The sequence below is a fragment of the Rattus norvegicus genome, chromosome 6 (assembly GCF_021556685.1).
Source record: "Rattus norvegicus strain SHRSP/BbbUtx chromosome 6, alternate assembly SHRSP_T2T, whole genome shotgun sequence".
NCBI lineage: Eukaryota > Metazoa > Chordata > Mammalia > Rodentia > Muridae > Rattus > Rattus norvegicus.
This window is the reverse complement of record NC_141539.1, coordinates 17,901,799-17,916,530: the sequence shown is the minus strand read 5'-3', so window position 1 is coordinate 17,916,530 and position 14,732 is coordinate 17,901,799. Positions and strand designations below refer to the sequence as shown.

Genomic DNA, 14,732 nt, shown 5'->3' with positions numbered 1-14,732 from the left:
TTCACCATTTAAACTGTACTATATTAGATAATCCAATAACTTAGGCCAGCACCTCCCAACCCTTTAACATGTCTCACACGTTTTTATTCGGCATGCATGAAGAAGTGGAAATTGCTGGCATGTAGTTACTGTGGACACTGCTGAACTCCACAGATTGCAAAGAGGCCCCTACAACATCCCAGACTCTCAGTAATGCCACCATCAAAACACTTTGAATGAGATGTGCTAATGTCACATTTGAGTGTACTCTGAACATCAAAAGAAAGACTTTCATTGAGAAATTAATAGCATGGCCCTGCCATAGAAATGGATCTGTTCCATTGGTTGGTTGGTTGGTTGGTTGGTTGGTTGGTTGGTTGGTTGGTTGATTAGTTGGTTGGTTTTGAGACAAGATCTGTAGCCGGAGCTGGTCTCAAACTCCCTATGAGGTTGAGAATGACCCTAAACTTCTGATCCTTCTGCTCCACCTCTCAAATGCTGGAATTAAAAGCATGCACCACCATCTTAGTTTGGCTTACTATTACTATGACAAAACATGGTGACCAAAAAAACTTGTGAAAGAAATTGTTTATTCCACTTACACTTCGTGTCATGCTCATCATCAAGAGAAATCAGGACAGGAACTCAGGCAAGGCAGGAACCTGGAGGCCATGGAGGAGGGCTTCTTACTAGCTTGCTCACATGGCTTACTCAGCCTGCTCTCTTATAGAACCCAGAACTTCCAGCCCAGGGATGGCACAACCCACAATGCACAGGGCCCTCCCCCATCAATTACTAATTAAGAAAATTCCTTACCGTTGAATCTTAAGAAGACATTTTCTCAATTGAGGTTCCCTCCTTTCAGATAAATCTAGCTGTGACAAGCTGATATAAAACTAGCCGAGACTAGTTTGGTTGATCACTTATCAACTGGACACAAAACCTTTTCTTTCTCATTTATCCCCAAGATCACACGTTAAGACCAACATCACAATAGAAAACATGTTACAAACTTTAAAGTTCCACAGTCTTTAAAAATTCAAACATTTTAAAATTCAGTCTCTTTTTTTAACACTTCAGATTTTATCCCCCTCCCAGTGCGCCCTCCAACTGTTCCATATCCCATACCTCAAAATATCACAAGCCAGGCCCCCATCATTTGTACTGCTCTCAACATACTTATCTTCCAAGCTCCTACAGAATGGCTCGTGGAGATCTCAACACTTAATAGCTTTTCTAGGCCCAAAGTTCCAAAGTCCTTCCACAATAGTCCCCAAAACAACATGGTCAGTTCCGGCACAGTAATGCCCATTATCCTGGTACCAACTTGTCTTAGTATCTTACTATTGTTGTGATGAAGCACCATGACCAAAGCAAATTGGAGAGGAAAGACTTCATTCAGCTTACATTTCCACAACATAGTTCATCATCAAAGGAAATCAGGACAGGAACTCAAACAGGGCCAAGAACCTGGAGTCAGGGACTAAAGCAAAGGCCATGAAGGGATGCAGCTTACTGACTTGCTCTTCATGGTTGCTCAGCCTGATTTCTTATAAAAGATCATCAGTGTGGGCAGCGGGTGTGGCGACAGTCCCAAGATGGCGCCTGGGACTGCAGCTAAGTCTCATGACTAGCACCTGACTTCCTCACACACACACCTGAAACTAGCCACGCCCATTGTGAGAGCTGCGCAGGCGCACCATGACGCAAGATCAGGCCATGTGACGTGGACCTATGAACTGAGATTACACAGTCTGGACTGAGGAGGCGGAGTTGAGGGAGGATATAAGGGAGTGTGCTTTGGGGGCTAGAGAGAGGAGAAAAGAAAAGAAAGATTTGCTGCTTGCAGACAGAAAGAAAGGTTCCTGAATAAACTGCTTTGTGTCGCTCCTTTCTGCGGGACGGAGGCGGAGACGACACATCAGCCCAGGGACAGCACCACCTGCAATGTTCTGGGCCATTCTCCATTGTTCATGATTAAAAGACTATCTTAAAGCCATCTTGTGAAGGCATTTTCTCAACGAGGTTCTCTCCTTTCAGATAGCTCTACATTGTGTCAAGTTGACAAAAAGGACAACCACCATTTTGTCCTGCCATTCAGAGATGGAACTCAGGGATTCATGCATGCCAAGCACTCTGAGCTCCATCCCTAGAGCTAATTAATTAGGTAATCAAATAGTAGTTGCTGAGAAATGTCTTTGTATGTCAAATTTCAACATGATAGTTTAAGGGTTAGAGGTGATCCTATGGGTAAAATCCCTGCCCCATAAGCATGAGAAACTGAGTTCAGATCCCCAGTACCCTCATAAAAGCCAGGCAGGGGGCACACGTCTATAACCTCAGCACTGGGCCAGAGTGGGTAAAGATGGAGAAAGCCGGCCTCAGGGAGAAATCTCTGGGTTCAATAAGAGACCCTGTCTCAAAAAACAGAGTGGAGAGCAATGAAGAAACCAATAGCAACCTCTGACCTTCACACACACACACACACACACACACACACACACACACACACTCCTGACACAGCATGCACATTCACATACATAACATAGATATCTGACCTTCGCCTGTATGCACACCCACACACATATACACATACATATCTGACCTCACACACATGTATGTGTACATATGATCTTCACACACACTCTCCTGACCTTCACATGTATGCACACCCACACACATGTACACATACTTATCTGACCTTCACACACATATACATGTACACATGACCTTCACACATATACTGACACACACATGCCTGACATTCATATGCACACACACACACACGTCTGAACCTTTACACAAATGAACATGTACATATGACCTTCACACACACACACACACTCTTGACCTTCACACAATGCACTCCCACATACATGTACACATACATATCTGACCTTCACACACATTCCCACATACATGTATATAGACCACTCCCACAAAAAATGTGGACAATTTTGTCTTATCCTTAGAGCAAATCTGTCAGCAAATCTTTCTTCCTTTCTTTTATTAAGGAAAAAACTCCTTTGTCTCTTTGCCCATTGCTTTAGCAGCGAGGTTGTAGGTGCATATTTTATTCCCAAGCATTCGGCATTTATGACCTGAGGGACTCTTTTGCCAACAGAGCACATATTACACCAGTTACTAGAAGTGTGGAGATTATATATGCTAATTTACACTGACAGACTCACCTCCCCAGCACCGGCACAGACGCTCACTAAATACAAGGCCTCCCTTGCATTTTCAAAACTCACAGAAACAGGAAAGCCAAATCCCTCCCTCAGGAACACAAAAACATGAGCTACACGATTCAGTGAGGCTGCCTATGAGAAATGGCAGCTTCTGGGGGGAAAAAATATTTTAAGGAACATTGTAACCTTCATACAGTGTTCCCTCCTGGTTATATTTCTCTAGAAAGTAAAAAACAAAATGCCTTTAGACGCCTCCATTGTCCCTGTCAGGATGTTAATTGGAGTCTCAGCAATGCTGTTTATTTGTGCTGTAAAAATCTCTTCCATCCCTGAACACAAGGAAGTAATAGCAAGGGGACAAGTGTGGCGTATGACAGAGCCCTGGGTTCATCACGCCACCGACTCTGTGGCCTCAATGAGTCGCCTAGCATTCTCATCTAGGCTCTGTGAAGTATTGGGCCCAGGAGGGCAGTTTGGGTCAAACTAAATGTTTCCCATATTCACATTCAAAATATAAACCCTCTATTTGTCCAAGATCTTTCACACCTTTACACGAAGGTTCTCTTATTGTCACACGCATATGATCACGTGTCCATTATCAGTGCATTGCAGAAAGCAGTTCCTCCCCCAAACCTTCCCACCTCTTCCTCTCAGCACAGCATGGGGCATGGTCCCTCCCTTCCTTACAGCTCTGACTTTTGAGAATGCCTGTCACTGGGATTGTCTCCTGTGTGGCCTTTTGGACTGGCTATTTTCAATGAGCGGTAAGCACTTAGGCTCTTCTATGCTGTCATGATTGGTTAGCTCGTTTTTTTACCATTGAATAAAATTCCATTGTACGAATGTGCCCTAAATGTTTACCTAGTCGCCTGCTGATGACCAGTTGGGTTCCTTCCAAACTCACAGTACCTAATGACTAGGATACTGCCGCATGTTTTCATGCATGTGTTTGCCGTCTGTGTGTTTTCTGTAGTGACGTTTCCATTCCACTGTTTTCCTCTTAAAGAATTTTTTTTTTACAGATTTTGTAAACAAACCCTTATCCCAAATACCCCGTTCATTCCCGGTCTGCAGAATTGTCATTTTATTCTCTCACGTGAATGGGGTTGTTTTTCAGAACACAACAATCTTTTTTTTTCCTTTTTTAAAGTTTATTTCTTACTTACACTTTATTTTTCGTTTATTCATTTTACAACCCTCTCACTACCTCCCTCGAGTTGCCCCTCTCATAATCCTTCCCCCATTACCTCTCCCCTTCTCCTCTGAGTGGGTACCCCCTCCCAGGCATCCTCCAACTCTGGTACATCAAGTCTCTGTAGGGACAGGCACTTCCTTTCACTGGGACCAGACAAGGCGGCCCAGCTAGATGAGTATATCCCACATACAGGCAACAGCTTTTGAGATAGCCTTCCCCCCACCCCCACCCCATTCCAGTTGAACATACGATCATAACGTTAATGGAACTCAGAGTAATTTTTGTTCCATGCATTATGATTTGATCTGTACAAATGAAGAATTATTGCCAAACTCAATGTTGGCTGGATTTTCTCCTCTATTGCTTCCTAGACGTTTTAGATAAGAAGAATCCATTTTAGTTAAGTTTTATGAGAGGCATGATGAGTTTTGCAGATACATATACAGATGCTTAAACGCCATCTTTTGAAATCTCCATCCTCTGTTGTATTGCCTTTGTTCTTTGTCAAAGACAAATTCACTTTGGGTGTCACTATCTGCATCTAGACTCTTTGTTCTAAGGGTGTAGTCCACAGCCCCCTACCTTCAGAGTAAAAACTAAAGTAATACAATGTTAGTCTTCAGGCTTTAGTCTTCCTTTCAATCTTGTTTTGGATGTTCTGGATCCTTTGGCTTCTTGATATCTACATATAATTTGTCAGGACTTTTATTGAGATTATCATCTGTAGCCATAGATAATGCGGGATGAGCTAACATCTCAACAATGTTGATTGAGTCTTCTTGAAACACAAAGACTTTCTCTGTAACAAACCAATAAAAAGTTCTCTTCAGAAACCGCATGAGCAAGGTTATGGTGTACAATATCAAAAGATGAATGAAAAACTCAAACACCAAAAGTAATCTACATATTCAATGCAAAAGTTTCAATGCAACTCTTTACAGACCTTGAAAGAGTAATGCTCAACTTCATATAAATAAAATAAACAGAATAGCTAAAACAATCCTGTACAAGACAAGACATTCCAGAGGCATTGCTATCCTGACTTCAAGCTCTATTTTGGGGCTTGTATTTAAAACGTTATGGTATTGGCATAAAAACGTACTGATCAACTGAGTCAAATAGAAGACCCAGATGCAAATCAGCACACCTATGGACATCTGGCTTTTGATAAAGAAGCCAGAAACATACAATGGAAAGAGAAAACATCTTCAAAAAATGGTGCTAGACTAATTGGATGTCAGCACGTAAAAGAATGCAAATAGGGGGTTGGGGATTTAGTTCGGTGGTATAGCGCTTGCCTAGCAAGTGCAAGGCCCTGGGTTCGGTCCCCAGCTCTGAAAAAAAAAAAGAATGCAAATAGATCCATATTTATCAGTCTGCAGGAAACTCAAGTCCATGTGGATCAAAGACCTCAACATAAAACCAGATACAGTGAACCTGAAAGAAGAAAAAGTAGGGAATCGCCTTAAACGCATTGGCTCAGGAGACAACTTCCTGAACAGAACGTGGATAGCACAGGCTCTAAGATCAACAATTAATAAATGGGACCTCATGAAACTGAAAAGCTTCTGTAAGGCAAAGGGCACTGTCCAAAAGACAAAACAGCAGCCTACGGAATGGGAAAATATTTTTACCAACTTCACTTCTGATAGAGGGGGCTGATATCGAAAATGTATAAAGAACTCAAGAAACTAGACATCAACAAACTAAATAATCTAATTTTTAAATGGGGTACAAATATAAACAGAGAATTCTCAACAGAAGAATCTCAAATGGCTAAGAAACACTTAAGGAAATGTTTGACATTCTTAGCCATCAGGAAATGCAAATCAAAATGACTTTGATATTCCACCTTACATCTGTCAGAAAGGCTAAGATCAAAAACATGAGTGACAGCTCATGCTGGCGAGGGGAACAGTCCACTGCTTGTAGAACAAACTCGTACAGCCACTTTAGAAATCCATATGGTGGTTTCTTGGGAAATTTGGCATTTCTCCACCTCAAGGTCCAACTATATCACTCCTGGGCATATACCCAAAGGGCACCCTACCGTACAACAAGGGTGCTTGCTTATGTATGCTTTACTCATAATAGCCAGAAACTAGAAACAACCTAGATATCTCTCAACCAAGAATGGACTTTTTACAAAAAAAAAATATATATATATATATGGTTACATGTATACAATGAGTATTACTTGGCTGTTTAAAAAAAATGGCATCATGAAATTTACAGGCAAGTGGATGGAACTAGAGGAAAACATCATCCTGAATGAGGTAACCCATACACAGAAGGACAAACTCGGCATGAAATGGACAGTAGCTGTTAAGTAAAGAGCACCATGCTACAATCCACGGACCCAGAAGACTGAGTAACAAGGAGCTCTGGGGTGTAGACCTTGTGGACTGCCCAGGGAAGGGGAAATAGAATAGACTTCACTGGTGGACTAGGGTGGGAGGGCAGGTGGGGAAGGAACAGGAGGGCTTGGGAGGCAGAGGGAGTGAGAAGATGCTGAGAGAGATGACTAGCATGGGGGCACTTGGGCACGATGTAGAAATCTAATGTAATGGAAACTCCCTGGGATCTACACGGGCGACCCTAGCACAGACTCCTAGTAATGGGGAACAGGAAGCCTGAACCAGCCATCTCCTGTCACTAGGTAAGGCTTCTGGTGATGGAACTTGGACACCGACCCAGACATAAAAACTTCAACCTACTGTTTGTCCTGCCAGGAAGATGTGCTGGGGTAACGGTAACACAGAACCCGTGGGAATGGGCAACTTATGACTGGCCCAATTTGAGACCCATGCAGTGCAAGGGAGCCCACATCTGACACTGCCTGGAAGACCAGGAACTAGAGGCTGGAGAGCCCAGAGACCTAGGAAGATTATAGGAGCTCCAGTGTGTATGCTGTCCCTACCCCTTTGGCTCCTATAATCTTTCCTTTCCCTCTCTCATGGAGTTCCCTGAGCTCTGCCTAATGTTTTGCTGTGGGTCTCTGCATCTGTAATCTATCGATTGCTGGATGTGCTTGGCACCAATCTCTGAGTATAGCAGAATATTGTTAAGAATCACTTCATTGACTTCTTTTCTGTTTTGTTCTTTTCTGTCTTGTTTTGTTTTAATTAAATCAGATGGAGGCAGAGAAGGTGAAAGGGGTGAGTCCTCTGATGGCCACACTGAGCTGACAAAACAAAGCACTTGACAGGCTTCATAGCATAAAAAGTGTAGAAGGTAATGTCATCACAGCCAAACCACGGAGCTAGGCTGGGGAGAGAGCTCAGGGGATGAACTGCGTGCTGCAGAGGCATGAAGACCTCAGCTCACATCCCCACCACACACATCAATGCTCACCCAAGATTCCAGCACTCAGGAGGAGACAAGGTCACCAAAGCAAGCAGGCAAGCTCTAGGTTTACTTGAGAAAATCTGCTTCTGCCTCTGTGAGTAACTTGGAGAGGGATTAAGAAAGACTCAAATCAGCCTCAGGCCTCCACTTGCATGTACCCTACAGAGATAGAGAGAGACAGAGAGAGAGAGAGAGAGAGAGAGAGAGAGAGAGAGAGAGAGAGAGAGAGACTGTGCACTCATGCATATATATGCAAACGATTACTATTTTCATTTAAATGGAGTAGAGTGATGCTGGATCCTTATCTTACACCACACTCAGGAGTCAGCTAAAAATAGATGGAGCTTTAACTTCCTGTGATCTGAAACAAGTTCTCACTGTCAGTGGAAATCTGGGCCTTTAATAGACTGATAAGGACTCAGAAGAAGGCAAGAGAGTGTTGCTGGAAATAAAACAAGAGTGACCCCCACTTCGTAGGGCTCGCTTCCTAATGAACTCGCCTTCTGCAGTTCAGTGAAGAGCAAAGGTGATGACGATGGCACCGACTGTGCAACCGATGCTCTCACACAGAACGTGAAAGGTGGCTCCCCGTGACTTCCCGCTGCTTCCAATAAAAGTCAAGGGAAAGACAAACTGAGAACAGGATGCTCAACGGAGGAAAGAAGAGTCTGATCACCTGAAATTTCTCAGCATTTTCAGATGCCAAACGACACTAAAATCAAGGGATTCAATATCAAGGGTCAGCAATATTAGCTCAGCAGAGAGAGGCCCTTGACACCAAGCCTGAGGTCCTGAGTTCAATTCCCAGGACCCAGACAGTAGATGGAGAAAATCAACTCCTACACACACACACACACACACACACACACACACACACACACACACACAAAGTGAGCTTTAGAGGAATGGCCAAGAGTGTAATTGTACACCATCTTTTCCTAAAACCTGGTTAAGAGCAAAGTCCCCATCATCCAGTTCTGAGAAGGACCTTTCAAGACATTATAGTTGTACTCATAGATGTTCTCAGGCAGCCAGAGGGCATCCTGGAAGTTTGGGGGTGTGGTCCCTCTGTGATCTCAGTGGGAAACCAAAACGCTGAAGGGTTTATCTCAGAAATACCTGTCACTGTGGCTTGGGTCTAGTCGAGTAAGCCTCTGGGAAATCCACAGAGGACTCTTGATGTTCTTGAGAAAATTGTTTCAGTAGAAATAATACCCTGGCTGGATAAAAATAGACAGAAAGGGTTTGCAATGAAAAGAGACTGTCAGAGCTCCAAGATCCAGCTGGCAGTGAGCGCACTAATAACACTGTTGCCACTGTGCACATGTGCAGGTGTCACAGGAAGAAAAGGGTGCCCCAGAGGACTGAGCCAAGAGTTCAGAAGCCAAAGTCGAGGACTACAGAGAACCATTCAATTTTCTGCAGGTTTAAAATATTATAAAACAAAGTGTTGGAAAGAAGTCAAGAATAGTTGACATTAAAATACTGTAAGTTGGAATGGTGGTTTGAAAAAAACTTCAAAAATTTTTTTCTTTTTTAAAATAAATTATGGAACGCTTCACAAATTTGTGTGTGTCATCCTTGTGCAGGGGACATGCTAATTCTCTTTCTCTGCATCGTTCCAATTTTAGCATATGTGCTACCAAAGCCAGCACCAAAAAAAAAAAAAAAAAAAAAAAAAACCCAAGAAAATTATTTTTCAGCCATCAGGAAACATCAAATAATGAAAGTATTAGTATTAATATTAGAAAAACAAGTAACTTGTGAATTAGGTATAATGTGCTAATTGTATTAGTTACACATCAAAAATATGTATATGTGTGTATGCGTGTGTGAGAGTACACATTGAGAGTAAACAGGATAAAAATCTTAATTGCAATTTTTTTAAATTTCACTATTATAAAATTTCATAATTTTTTATAATTATGTAATTTGAGTCAAGGGCTATGTGAGTTCTATGTGCTGGTTTTTATGATTTTTTTAGTGATCCCCATAGTAGGTTCTAAATAAAAATGTTGGAAATAAATACATACAGGATTTTATAATTACACACTTCACAGCTATTTTGCCCTCAGAAGACATAGACTTTTATTAACGTTTGAGTTAGCACACAGAGCAGCACGTTTCACTACGGCATTTTCACACGCGTGTATTGTTGTGTTCTGTGCTCACCCTCCTCACTGCTCCTGCTGCCCACCCCACCCCTTCTTGTTGGTTCTCCCTCCTCCCAAACAGTCCTCCCTCCTGCTCTCATGCTGCAAGTCAAATACACAGACACTCTCCGTCACGCTGAAAGCGAAGTTTTAAATTGCAAGCAAGTAAGTACAATCCTTGGGAGAAATATTGATAGAAAATGGAGCTGCAGTGTCAAAACGTTGATCACTCATGTGCTGTGCGTTGGCCATCTAGGATTCTCCCCACTGTCCTCTGCCTTTCGTGATTCCAATTTCACGATGAAATTGTAAACTTTTTTTAGGAAAAAATAAGTCATAGCTCGAAAGGCGAGCGCCGGGACCTGATACGCAGGCTGCCTGGAATCAAACAATGGTGTCTCCCTCAAATGTCCTTATTTATCTTGCATTTTAAAGTCAGGGGCCTGGGAATTTAAGGTCACTAGCGTTCACTGAGCTAGCTTGGGCCTTCAGTAGCTGTTTAAGCTGCCCCCGGCTTGAACCATTGGCACCCTGAATTATTCAACATCTTATCTGGACAAACAGCTTATCACTAACACAGGTCCTCATGATTTGTTCAGCTACATGGGTCCCTGACAAACCAGAGAGGCCCCGAGTGCTGTCGACCGTGCCAAGGTGCACACACACCTTAGAACATTATAACGTGTTTGACAAATTCATACAATTTTGTACATCAACCTTAAAACAAATTTGAAATATTAAAATAAAAATAAGATGTTTGGGGGAAAAAAACATTCAAAATATGACAGGTTACAGGTTACTCTTAGAACCCAAGACACATTCTATTTCCCTCTCCTATATATAAAATGTCCCCGTCCCCAGCCAGATGCACCTCTTTTTCTGACAGGGTAGCTTGCCGTTCACTGTCTCTTTCTACATAAGGATGCCCGCTCATTCTGAGGGAGGTGAGGCAGGAAGAGGATGGCTGAGTTTCCTCTTTGTCTGCCTCCAAGACACTAAGCCAAAATTAAGTATGAATAGCAACTTCCCCCCCCCCCCCGCCGGTCCCTGAAATGTAGGGACCAACCATGTCCTACGAGCACAAGGTCACAATGACAGAGTGTGACCAACCAAAGTCTTCCAGAATTTCAAAACCATATGTGACCACACCTGGCTGCCCCTCATCCCCGCCAAGGCATAACGGTGTCTCTGAAAGAACAGCCCAGGCGTGGGGTTGCTTTCTGTCGTTTTTGAAGACCCCAGAATAGTTGTAAAGTTTCCCAATATCAAAGAAATCTGAAGAGTTTTTGAAAAAGGTTCAAGTAATGAACATAGGGTTAACATCCTGAGATGATCTGAGAATTCCTGTTGGAATGTTCTAGAACTGTGTCTTCCTACAACATTGTATGAATGTCTGCCCAAATTTGATAGTTAATCTACCAGTGTAGGCTTGCCTATTCCTGCCAAATTGGGTACATTATTCATCAAAAATTAGGCCATCATAACTGAGGTATGTGCCTGTAATTCACAAAGAAGTTGGTGATTTTTTAAAAAATATTTCACAAGAATGGTTATGAACAAGTCTATTTATAGAGCTAGACCAGTAATTCTAAACCTTTCTAATGTGACCTTTAATACGGATGTTCATGTTATAGTGACCCCTGACCATAAAATTATTTTTGTTGCTACTTTATAACTGTAATCTTGCTACAAATTTTGTCACAAATCAAAATATAGGAATATTTCCATGATCTTAGGCAACCCTTGTAAAAGGGTCATTTGGCCCCCACAGGTTGAGAACTACAGAAGCTATTCTTTTGAATAAAAACAAACAAACAAAAAATTCCTTTTATTGTTTGATAAAAGAAAGTCTTCCCAGGAATCCCTAAATTTATCAAAATACAAATGAATAGGTCTATCCTGGGATTCTGAGATAGAAGATAAAGCCCAGAAACTTGGATTTTAACAAATTTCCCAGGGTAGGGATGGGGGATGGGGTTACTCGATGTTAGAGCGTGTGCTTGGTATATGTGAGGGACTAAGTTCAATTCCCAGTCTAATGGGGGAGAGGGGCTCAGAACGGAGATACTGAGGGAAAGAGGAAGAGGGGGGAAGGAGGGAGGAAGGAAAAGCTTTAGAGCTATTAGTGTACTACACCTAAAATGCTATTTTAGAGTCTTTGTGAAATAATTTATCATCTATTCATTCAAATATTTGTTGCACTCCAGAGCTTAAACAATGAGTAAGACTCACTGGCCGCCTTGGGACTGCCCAGCGGTCCATGAAGTACTATCTCATTACAGCGAGACGAGCGCTTTAACAGCCTGTGCAAAGGACAAGGGGAATGCAGGAGATAAATTATTTAATAATACCCGGTAAACCAAGGGCAGCTTCCCGGGAGATGTGACATTTGTGCTGAGACTTAAAAAGAAATTTAGAGTTTACTGAGAGGAAAAGACGAGTTCCAGGAAGAGATCCGGAAACACAGTCATGCAGAGCATGATGGGAAGAGGGGGAGAGCCCGACTTGAACACAGCAGGAGGAATGTAGGGCAAGCATAGGGCAATGGGCCGGTGACAGCAGAAAGAGCTGTGAGGTGTTATGGTTTGGATAGAAAGTGGCCCTCCAAAGCTTCACAGGTTAAAGGCTTGGTTCCCAGCTAGTAGCGCCATTGGGAGGTGACTGTACCAAGAAATCTCTGACCTGATCAGTGGATTATTCCACAGATGGGATCAGAACTCAGTGGCATCATCTGGAGGTAATGGAAAAATACAGAGGTTGGGGCTGTTAAACCTGAGCTTCCTGAGACAAAGAGCAGTTGCGCAATTTTGAGCCAAATCTGAAACAAGCTTTAACTAAATACTGGCCAGGATGGTATGTATTCTCTGACCAGGTCCATTCCTGGGTTCCCAGAAAATGGCAACAAGTCACGTTTTGCAGAGCCTTAAAAAGGCAAAACCATATTTCCTATCAGGTTTGTTCACGGGCAATCATATATCCTGATGTACTTCCTGCCTATGTACCTCCCATCCACATCCAGTACATACGAACTTGTTTAGGGGAACAAAAGCATGTGGCTATGTATTTCCCAAGAACCACTGCACCCAGAATTGCTGAAAGTCATCTGCCCTTGGGCAAGTGAGGCTTACGTTAACTTTGGTGCTGACAGGGCACAGCTAAAGGATACAGGAACTTGGAGGTGTGTTTTTATCCCTACCCCACCCTGCCTCCTGTCCACCAGGAGATGAGCCATTTTGCTGTATCTCACAAGCTCTTGATCCCTTCCTACACACACACACACACACACACACACACACACACACACACACACACACAGAGAGAGAGAGGGGGGGGGGAGAGAGCGAGAGAGAGAGAGAAAGAGGCACAAACAGAAGCAATGGAACCAAGAGACCACAATCTAAAACTAATGAGTCTTAGCTGAAACAAATCCCCATCTTTGTATTCTTACTATCTTGTCACAACGTTGAACACTTGACTAGTGTGGAAAGTTGCCCTTCGTTTTTAAGAATGGTGATGTGATCGTGCCTGCATTTTAGAAAGATGGTTTTGGTATCTATATGGAGAAGAGAGAAAATACCAGCAAGAAAATTAAGTAGGCTGATGTGACGTGTTCTGTTTCAGAGAGGGGAGTCCTGAAACAGGGAAGTGGCTATGGGGATAGGTTTAAGGGACTCTATAGGTAAAATGTATAGGAAAAAGTGATGTTGCTAAAGAGAAAGATGACAGTGGTGTCATTTCCAGTTCTTTCTGTAATTCAGTTTCACTCTTACCAAATATGGCCACCCTCCCAGAGAAAGTACCCTGAGAATATCCCCTCTCCTTTCTGTTCTTTATCACATTTTTAGAAAATAAAATGAAACCAAATAACCAGGGTCCAATCCCTTTAAATAAGGTAAAGGGAGAAAGTTATCATGGCTGCCCCCTGTGATAGGGCACAGACTCTAGAGTGGTCCTTTTTTTTTTTTTTTTTTTTTTTTTTGTCCGGAGCTGAGGACCGAACCCAGGGCTAGTCAAGCGCTCTACCACTGAGCTAAATCCCCAACCCCTAGAGTGGTCCTTTTTAACCCTGCAATTCTTTCATTACACACAATGAAGAATTGACAGGAAAATTATGTAAATTGCTATGGTACACAAACCGTCCTTTAAAATGTATGTTGCATCTCTCAGTGTTACCTGAGACCTTTGGCAGGTGTAACAGTCCCTCTGCATGGTATCCTCCCTGCTCATCTTTCTTTAAAGAGGGTAAAATCTTCTGTTAGCTCTTGTGTTTCTCTCAATGTACTCCTCTCTCACTTGAAAGGAGTTTGGGGCCACCTAGTGGCTCATATGCAGAATTGCATTTTTCTTTTTTCTTTTCTTCTTTTTTTTTTTTTTCTTTTTCTTTCTTTTAATTTTTACACTCCAGACTTTATTCCCCTCCCGTCCACCCTCCAACTGTTCCACATCCCATACCTCCTCCCTGCTGCCCCTCTCCCTGCCTTCATGAGGATGTCCCCACCCCACCCACCCCACCAGACCTCTAAACTTCCTGGGGCCTCCCGTCTATTGAGGGTTAGGTGCATCTTCTCTGACTGAGCTCAGACCCGGGAGTTCTCCGTTGTCCTCTGCTGTGTATGTGTTGGAGGCCTCATCTCAGCTGGTGTATGCTGCCTGGTTGGTGATCCAGTGTCTCAGAGATCTCAGGAGTCCAGGTTAATTGAGACTGCTGGTCTTCCTACAGGGTCCTCCTCCTCCTCAGCTTCTTCCAGCTTTTCCCTAATTCAACCAGAGGGGTCAGCAGCTTCTGTCAATTGGTTGGGGAATTGCATTTTTCTTTAACGCTGTTTAATATCATTTGCAGTTTTTTTGTTAATAGACTTAATGTGT

General features: G+C 42.8%; 1 long non-coding RNA gene and 1 pseudogene across 6 annotated transcripts in view; both read right to left on the bottom strand.

Moving 5' to 3' along the window:
• LOC148005069 (uncharacterized) overlaps positions 1–14,732 on the bottom strand; it is a 57,122-nt gene that overhangs the window by 12,853 nt on the left and 29,537 nt on the right. Inside the window, exon 2 of one of the 6 annotated variants that reach the window (XR_015622766.1) lies at positions 4,948–5,164. The exons of 3 other annotated variants lie outside the window; for them this stretch is intronic. This is a non-coding gene — a long non-coding RNA (uncharacterized LOC148005069). Of the gene's footprint in view, positions 1–581; positions 1,619–4,947; positions 5,165–14,732 lie in introns of those variants that run through there. 2 more of the 6 variants (XR_015622765.1, XR_015622764.1) reach the window with 2 other exon arrangements.
• On the bottom strand, positions 9,256–9,368 carry LOC120093297 (U6 spliceosomal RNA; annotated as a pseudogene).